The following is a 9,747-nucleotide window of genomic DNA, read 5'->3' on the forward strand; positions in this document are numbered from 1 at the left end:
ACCAAGTATATAGATGCATTAAGATAACAAGATAATATAATGATATCCCAACAAGTAAATAATGTTCCCACAAGGAACGACCTCCAATCTTCACCTGCAACTAGCAACGCTATAAGAGGGGCTAAGCAAAGCGGTAACATAGCCAATCAACGGTTTGCTAGGACATGGTGGGTTAGAGGTTTGACATGGCAATTTGGGAGGCATGATAAGCAAGTGGTAGGCATCGTAGCATAGGCATAGCAAAAGAGTGAGCATCTAGCAAAATCACAGATAGAAGTGATTTCGAGGGTATGATCATCTTTCCTGCAAAGTCGTCAGAGTTGACTGGATCCTCGAAAGCAAACTCAACGGGTTGCTCGTTAGCGAACTCATCTCCCGGCTCTACCCAAACAAGACAAACAAGCAACAAGAACACAATCAACCACGTGCAAGGCTCAAACAACATGATGCAAACATGGTATGCTATGCGGGATGCGAGATGAGATGCATATGCAAGATTTGACAAGAGATGAATGAACCTGGCCTCAAATTGGAAATCCAAGTGTTCCACTAGAATGGTGAGATGATTTCGCTTGAAAACGATATAAAGAACGCCGGAATCGGAGACACAGTTTGGAAATGGCAAGCAAAACAAATATGGCACCGGTCTACGATATACAACAAGTAGCCATTTAAATGCAACAAGATGAACACGCTACATCACCCAAACATGGAAACAAAATACATGGAAGGGATCCATTCATGATGCTTAACAAAAGAGGAACACTGAGCTACGGCCAATTCATCCATTAACAGGTTCAAACAAGCATGGCAAAAGTGCATTTGGTAAATAGATTTCAGACCTAGTGAAATTAACACTAGTCTGGAATTTCAGATCAGGTGGCACACTTTGGAGCATGAAAACTATATGCTACACAGCCTGAACATGGCAAAGTAAAGCATGTCATGGAGATACTCAAAGATCTTAACAAAAGTCCCTTAGTGACCTTGAGCCAAAAGGGATTAGAAAATACAATTGCAAGCATGTGAACATGGCAAAAACATAAACAAATCACAGACTTAGTGAAAAACTGGAGCATGCAATATCAGATATCAAGTAGGCATGTTTACGAGCTCGATGCACTCACTACAGATTATGTAATGACAAACTAAGCATACACCCATCAAGAATACACATAATACAAGCTAGACATCGCAAGAACAATACCATAGCATGCACGAATCAACTACTAAAACCTCGGCAAAATCGCTAACAAGTAGACAATCTGCCCAGATTCATGAAATGACAAAAGTAGAGCTCGATTGACTCAAGCTAGGATGCTCCATAATTGCAAAAAAGACATGGATGGATAGAGCACTACAAGATTAACATATCATCCTTATTGATCATCCTCAAACGAGGCAGGGATCACTAGGAAACAACATGAGCATATGGCCTATTGATATAAACAGATCAAGGACTTGGTGGAATTGCTAAGTCCTTGAAATCAGCATTAATGAATGCACCACTTTGCAAGCTTGTTCTAGTCACCACACACATCACAAAAATACATGGATGGCACCTCTAGAAAAATGACAAAGCATATAACAAAACATATGTAGAGCTCATGGGCATATCATGCACACAATAATCATGGCAAAAATGACAAATAGCTATTTGGAGCAGTAGATCTTGCAATTACCTCAAATAGCACTCTTCCAACAGCCTTTCAGGCATCAAGATGAACTCAAATGAAAATAATGCAATGAGATGAAATGATCCGCTCTCTGAGAAGAACATTTTGATATGCTATATGCCCAAAATGGATCTACGGATGTAAAGGTACGGCATGACAAAGAATGCTAAAAACTCTGGGAGTTAGACGAAAAAGTCATGCGGGTGGATCTAGGGTTTCACTATAGCTGACGGCGCGCCCGCTCGATGCGGCGGCGGATCTCGCTGTAGAAGTTGCGCAGGGCTGCCAGAGTTGCCGGGGTGGCCGGATCCGGGCGAGGGGAGGCGAGGGCGAGGCGGCGGTGACCAGCACCGGCTCGGGCGGCGAGCGGCGTGGCTCGGCCGGGGGCGAAGAGGTGCGGTGGAGCGGTCCGGCGGGTTGGCGTCATTGGCGGCGATGGCGGGCGGCGGCCGGAGCTAGAAGCTCGCCGGCGCGGGCGAAGAGATGCGAGGGCGGGCGGCGTGAGGGAGCGGGCCGCGGGGGCTGGACATGGGCCGAGCGGGCCCGTGTGGGATCGGCGGCGATGTGGGGCGCCCGCTGCCATGTGGCGTGCCCCGGTTGGCGGCGGCGAGTTGTCCGATGGCGGGTCGGACGTGTCCGGCGGCGGCCGGGATTTTTTCTAGGGTTTGGAAGAGGAGATCCGGGATTTCGGAGGAGGGGCTATTTATAGGCATAGAGGGAGCTAGGAGAGTCCAAATGTCGTGCGGTTTTCGGCCACGCGATCGTGATCGAATGCTCTAGATGATGGAGAGGATTTTGGTGGGTTTTGGGCCAAATTGGAGGGGTGTTGGGATGCAACACACACGAGGCCTTTTCGGTCCCTCGATTAACCGTTGGAGCATCAAACGAAGTGCAAATGGTACGAAACTTGACAGGCAGTCTACCGGTAGTAACCCAAGTCCGCTTGGCAAGTCTCGGTCCAATCCGGAAATGTTTAACCCCCACACACGAAAGAAAGGTAGAAATGACCACCGGAGGAGAACGGAGCGCCAGAATGCAAAACGAACAACGGGGAAATGCTCGGATGCATGAGATGAACACGTATGCCAATGCAATGCACATGATGACATGATATGAGATGCATGACAACAACAACACACGGAGACAAAAACCCGAACCCGAGGAAATAAAATAACTTAACACCGGAAACGGCAAGAGTTGGATTACATATTGGGTAAATCATATGCGGGGTGTTACAGAAGGTAACCCTTAGGAACAACAATGCGATCCTCGAAGAATAGAGTATCTTTGTCATCATGGCGATAACACTTATACTTTGGTTGGCTCTTGGCAATCCCAATCTTCACCTTCTTCACCATGGCATCAAGAAGTTGAGCCTCACAGATCTGATCTTCCAAAGTAGGAGAGACTTGGAGGTTGGCAAGGAATCCTTGAGGAACAACTTGGAGATTAAGTTTGCAGAAAGCTTCACAAAGATCCGGTTGGAAGGGCTTGAGAATCAAACTGTTGTAGTAGGCCTTCCTACTCAAAGCGTCAGCAATGACATTGGCCTTGCCTGGAGTATATTCAATACTCGGATTATACTCTTGAATCATTTCAACCCAACGAGTCTGCCTGAGGTTGAGGTTGGGCTGAGTGAAGATGTATTTGAGACTCTTATGATCAGTGAAGATGTCCACTTTTCTTCCCAACAACAGATGTCTCCATGTTAAAAGAGCATGGAAAACTGCCGCTAACTTGAGGTCATGAGTGGGGTAGTTCTTTTCGTTGGGCTTCAACTGAAGAGAGGTATAGGCCACAACTTTCTTCTCTTGCATTAACACAACACCGAGACCTGAAGGGAAGCATCACAGAAAACCTCGAATGGTTTGGATTCATCAGGAGGAGTCAGAACTAGAGTTGTGACTAACTTCTATTTGAGGGTGTTGAGAGCGATGTCACATACTTCACATGCTTTTGGAGAAGGTTGGAAAGAGGCTTCGCGATCTTACAGAAATTCTCAACGAATCTTCGACAATAGCTTGCGAGCCCAAGAAAGTATGGAGCTGCTTCACATTCTTAGGTGGTTCCCAATTCACAATTGCAGACACCTTCTCAGGATTAACAGCTATGCCCTTGGCGGAGATGATATGCCCAAGGTAGAGAACCTCATCGAGCCGAAACTCGCACTTTGAAAACTTCGCATAGAACTGATGTTCTCTGAGTTTGTCCAGCGCCAATCTCAAATGCTTGGCATGATCCTCTTTGTTCTTGGAAAAGACCAAAATGTCATCGAGGTAGACCAAGACGAAGTCATTTGTGTAATGGTTGAAGATGAAGTTCATCATGCGAGAGAACGTTGGGGTAGCATTGACAAGGCCGAAAGACATGGCAGTGTATTCATAGGAACCATAGCTTGTCATGAATGCTGCCTTGGGGATGTATTGTTCATGAATGTGAATCTGATGATAGCCAATACGGAGGTCAAGCTTGGAGAAAACATGAGCATCCTTGAGTTGTTCGAAAAGCTCATTGATGTTGGGAAGTGGGTACTTGTTCTTTATGGTCTTCTTGTTCAATGGACGGTAGTCGACACAAAGTCGGTCCGTGCCATCCTTCTTCTTGACAAAAAGAACACCACAACCCCGTGGACAAGAACTCGATCGGATCAGACCCATACGCTCTTGTTCATCGAGTTGTTTCTTCAGCTCCTTCAACTCTTTCGGTCCAAGTTTGTAAGGACGTTTACAAACAGGTTCCGTGCCAGGCTCAAGATCAATGACGAATTCAACTGGCCGTTGAGGAGGCATTCCTGGAAGCTCTTCTGGAAAGACGTCTTGATATTCACAAACGACTGGAATCTGAGAGATGGCATCCAACTCGCCCTTCTCGTTGAGAGAAAACAGTCGAATGGTATTTTCACGAGCTGCATAGATGATCAAATCATCAGACGAGTGTGTCAATTGAGTATGCCTGGTAGCACAATCAAGTTGAGCCTTGTTCTTAGAAAGCCAGTCCATGCCAAGAATTAGATCAATATCCGAGTCACCAAGGACCATTGGAGAAGACAGAAACTTATAGTCACCCATCTTGATAGAAACATTCGGGATCATCGTGGTAGCCCTCATAGACTAGGCCGGAGAAACCACTCCCATAGGTTTACCCAACATTTCCGAAACGAAGTCATGCTTTGAAACAAATGATCTTGACATGAAACAATGTGATGCACCAGTATCAAAAAGGACTTTTGCAGGAGTAGATTTAAGTGGAAAGTTACCCATGATCACTTCTGAAGAGTCCTCTGCCTGAGCTGCGTTCACCATGTTGACCTTGGCATGCTTGGGATTATGCTTGACCACTGCATTGCTAGCAGATCTCACAGGAGGAGGAGGCGGAAGACGCCTCTGGTTGAAGCATTTGTTTGCATAGTGACCCTTCTGCTGACACTTGTTGCACGTAACCTCTGAGAGCGGCCGGTGATACGGAGCACTTGACCTTGGAGCATGAGACAAAGTTTTGTTCTGAAGGCCTGGGTTGGGTGGGTGGGAAGATCCATTGCCACCTTTGCTCTTCTGCTGATAAGGCTGACGGAACAGAGGAGGAGGAGGCAACCAGTACTTTTGCTGTTGAGCTGCCACTTGAGTTGAAGAAGAAGAAGGAGTTGCATCCCTGAATCTCTTCTTAGATGCATCGCACTTGATCTGAGCAACCTCTTGCTTTAATGCCATGTTGTAGAACTCATCGTAATTTTTCAACTCAAAAAGCACGTGGGCTAGTTACAGATCTTCTCTGAGGCCACCTCTGAATTGATAAATCATGCTCTTCTCGTCAGGGACGTCTTGCTTGGCGAAGCGAGCGAGCCTCTGGAACAGGATGTTGTATTGGTAAATAGACAAGCTTCCTTGCTTCAGGTTGCGAAACTCCTCATGCTTACTCTCAACAACACTCTGAGGAATGTGGTGAGCTTCGAAGTCTTGGTGGAAATCATCCCAGGTAATCACACGACCTCCTCTGGAATCTTTGTATTTTTTATACCACTCAGCAGCTTGGTCTTTGAGTTGGAACGAAGCAAACTTGACAAAGTCCTCAGGCCTGACATTGCTACACTCAAAATGTTTGCAGATATCCACGAGCCAATCGTCAGCGTCTGTGGCCTCGATACAGTTACTGAAATACTTCGGCTGGTTTGCCAGGAACTGGTTGAGGGTAGCAAACTGAGTTTGATTGTTTCCATGGCCTTGATTTCCTTGGTTGCGCTCTTGCAAGAGTTGCATAATCATCTACGTGTTGGCGTTGGTAGCGGCCATCACAGCTTGCCATGCCTTTGGAGGTGGAGGTAGTGGCGGTGGTTCCGAATTCTGACGCGTTGGAGGAGCCATCCTGAAGAGGGTGACATCCGTTAGCATCTTGAAAGACATATATTCAAGCTGAATCAAATGGATCGAAATTGCAACATATAGCCTTAATATTCGAACAAGAATGAATGCATGAATTCCAAAGTAAATCATCACACTTCCATAAATTGAGAAGCCACTTAGATAGAGGTAGATGAATAAAGAAACAAGGTACATATATGAACAAATACTTGGTAAGGATTACCCAATCACAAACCAAATATCTGCGGAAGAAATACTAGAGCTACATGAATTCCCACCTATGAAACTCCCGAAACATTTTGGTTATGCAATCAGGTGTTGGGGATACAGGGTAAGCATATTATCTCACCCAAAACTAGCAAATCCTACATCCAGTTGTATCCATCCTTCAACACATAACTAAGAAACCTTCAGAAATCATTTACCTCAACCTTCGAAACGCATCCGTTATACGAGTTATGGCAATGCTCCCGAACTCCTGCCCAGTACTGGGTGGCGTCGAGGTTATCTCACCAACAACTGCATAAAAGAGATTTTCGATGTCGGCGAAACTCAGGTATTCCAGAACATCAACGATAAAATTGTGACGACAACACCTCGGAGCTCAACTCCCTGGGGCACTGCCACAACCCCTAAATGCCAGGAGGCACCAAGAACAATGTTCTCATCACAAAACCATCGAAACGATTCCAAGATACCCGTGTGATCCTAAATTTTTTTCGTGAAATTTGAGAAGAGAAGAGTCAAAACTCTACGTTAGGATGCCTGACCAGGGCGACGAAGGGACCGTGGAGTAAAAAGAATCCTACTCTCCGATATATATAATCCTAAAAGACTCAAAATATTTTTTCTAGACTTAACAACGCCAGCGATTCGATCAAGCAGGGGGCTCCTAAGTCGGGGAAGGCTCTGATACCAACTTGTAACACCCATGATGCGGCTATATATCCCACATGTCGGAGCACGACTTAGAGGCATAACCGAATTGTAGGCACGTCACAAGAGGGGTAATCTTTACACATCCCATGTACTGAATAAGAAAGAGGTATAGAGTTGGCTTACAATCACCACTTCACACAATACATAAATATAGCATTACATCATGCAGAATATAATCAAGGTCCGACTACGAAACCAAAATAAAGACAAGCCCAAATACATAAGATCCCCAATCGCCCCAACTGGGCTCCACTACTGATCGTCTGGAAAGGAAACGTAGTAACGTCCTGAGTCCTCGTCGAACTCCCACTTGAGTTCAGTTGCATCCCCTGGAATGTCATCATCGGCACCTGCATCTGGTTTTGGAAGTAATCTGTGAGTCACGGGGACTCATCAATCTCACACCCTCGCGATTAAGACTATTTAAGCTTATGGGTAGGCAGAGGTAGTGAGGTGGAGCTGTAGCAAGTACTATCATATATGGTGGCTAACTTACGCAAATGAGAGCGAGAAGAGAAGGTAAAGCACGGTCGAGAAGCTACAAAGATCAAGAAGTGATCCTAAAACTACTTACGTTCAAGCATAACACGAGAACATGTTCTCTTCCCGGACTCCGCCGAAAAGAGACCATCACGGCTACACACGCTGTTGATTTATTTTAATTTAAGTTAAGTGTCAGGTTTTCTATAGCCCGATATTAACAAATTCCCATCTTCCCATAACCGCGGGCACGACTCTCGAAAGTTCAAAACCCTGCAGGGGTGTCCCAACTTAGCCCATCACAAGCTCTCACGGTCAACGAAGGATATTCCTTCTCCCAGGACAACCCGCTCAGAGTCGGAATCCCGGTTACAAGACATTTCGACAATGGTAAAACAAGACCAGCAAGACCACCCGCTATGCCGACAAATCTAAATAGGAGCTGCACATATCTCGTTCTCAGGGCACACCGGATAAGCTAAGCGTACGGGAGCCAACGTAACCCCAGTTGCCAAGGGACGGCCCCGCATGGTGCTCTAGGTTGGACCAACACTTAGAGAAGCACTAGCCCCGGGGGGTTAAAATAAAGATGACCCTTGAGTCCGCGAAACCCAGGAGAAAAAGGCTAGGTGGCAAATGGTAAAACCAAGGTTGGGCCTTGGTGGAGGAGTTTTATTCAAGGCAAACTGTCAAGGGGTTCCCATTATAACCCAACCACGTAAGGAATGCAAAATCAAGGAACATAACACCGGTATGACGGGAACTAGGGCGACAAGAGTGGAACAAAACACCAGGCGTACGGTCGAGCCTTCCACCCTTTACCAAGTATATAGATGCATTAAAGTAAACAAGATGTAATAATGATATCCCAACAATAAACATGTTCCAATAAGGAACAAACTCCAATCTTCACCTACAAGTAGCAACACTATAAGAGGGGCTGAGCAAAGCGGTAACATAGCCAAACAACGGTTTGCTAGGACAAGGTGGGTTAGAGGTTTGACATGGCAATATGGGAGGCATGATATAGCAAGTGGTAGGTATCACGACATAGGCATAGCAATAGAGCGAGCAACTAGCAAGCAAAGATAGAAGTGATTTCGAGGGTATGGTCATCTTGCCTGCAAAGTTCTCCGAGTTGACGTAAGCTTGATCCTCGTAAGCGTACTCAACGGGTTCCTTGATCACGTACTCGTCTCCCGGCTCTACCCAAAGCAAGAACACAAGCAAAGGGAACAACAATCAACCACGGTGTAATGCGCAAGCAACATGATGCAAAATATGGCATGATATGCGGGATGTAAAATGCAATGCATATGCGTGCTCCGGAAGGGAAAGATTGTACCAGGCCTCAACTTGGCAAACCAGGAGCGCTGCTGGAAAGATGAGTTGATTTTGTATTTCGGTCGAAATCGGTATAAAGATCACCGGAATCGGGTGCACGGTTTGCAAATAGCAAGCAAAACTATAATGACACTATTCTGTGATTAACAGCACGATGCCATCTAAAATGCAACAAGAAAATAAGCTACTGCAATCTAACATAGCAACAAAGCACATGGCAGTGATCCACTCAAGATGCTTGACAAAAGATGAACACTGAGCTATGGCTAATTCACACAATAGCAGGCTCAAACAAGCATAGCAAAAGTGCAAAAGATAACATCATCCCAGATTTCGTGAAAATAACATGTCAAGATTTAACATCTGGAAGCAATGTTTAGAGCAAGATAACAACATTCTACAAGATCATATCATAGCAACACAAGGCATGGCATGAAACTAATCAAAGCATATAACAAAAGTCCCTTATTGACCATAAGCCAAAAGGGCACAGAAAACATGATGGCACCCACGTAAACATAGAAAGTTTCGTTAACAGATTCAGAATTAGCAGAAAACTGGACATGGCAAAAATAGAGTTATGTAGGCATGGTTGCGAGCTCGATGCACTCACCACAAAGCATTGCATGACAAACAAAGCATACACCCTGCAAGAAGACATGTTCAAGAAGCTAACCATGGCAAGCACCATCTCATAGCATGCAAGGATCAACTACAACAACCTTGGCAAAATTGAATAACATGTAAACAATCTGCTAGGAATATTTTATAGCAAAAGTAGAGCAATATTAAGTCATGCTAGGGTACTCCATAATTGCAAACAAAGACATGGATGGATAGAGCATAACAATATCTCAAAATCATCCTTACTGAACATTCTCAAAAGAGGCACGAATTACTCTGTAGCAACATGAATACATGGCATAAAAATAACATCAGGGAAATGACTTAGA

Source organism: Triticum aestivum, chromosome 2A, assembly GCF_018294505.1.
Source record: "Triticum aestivum cultivar Chinese Spring chromosome 2A, IWGSC CS RefSeq v2.1, whole genome shotgun sequence".
NCBI classification, from domain to species: domain Eukaryota; kingdom Viridiplantae; phylum Streptophyta; class Magnoliopsida; order Poales; family Poaceae; genus Triticum; species Triticum aestivum.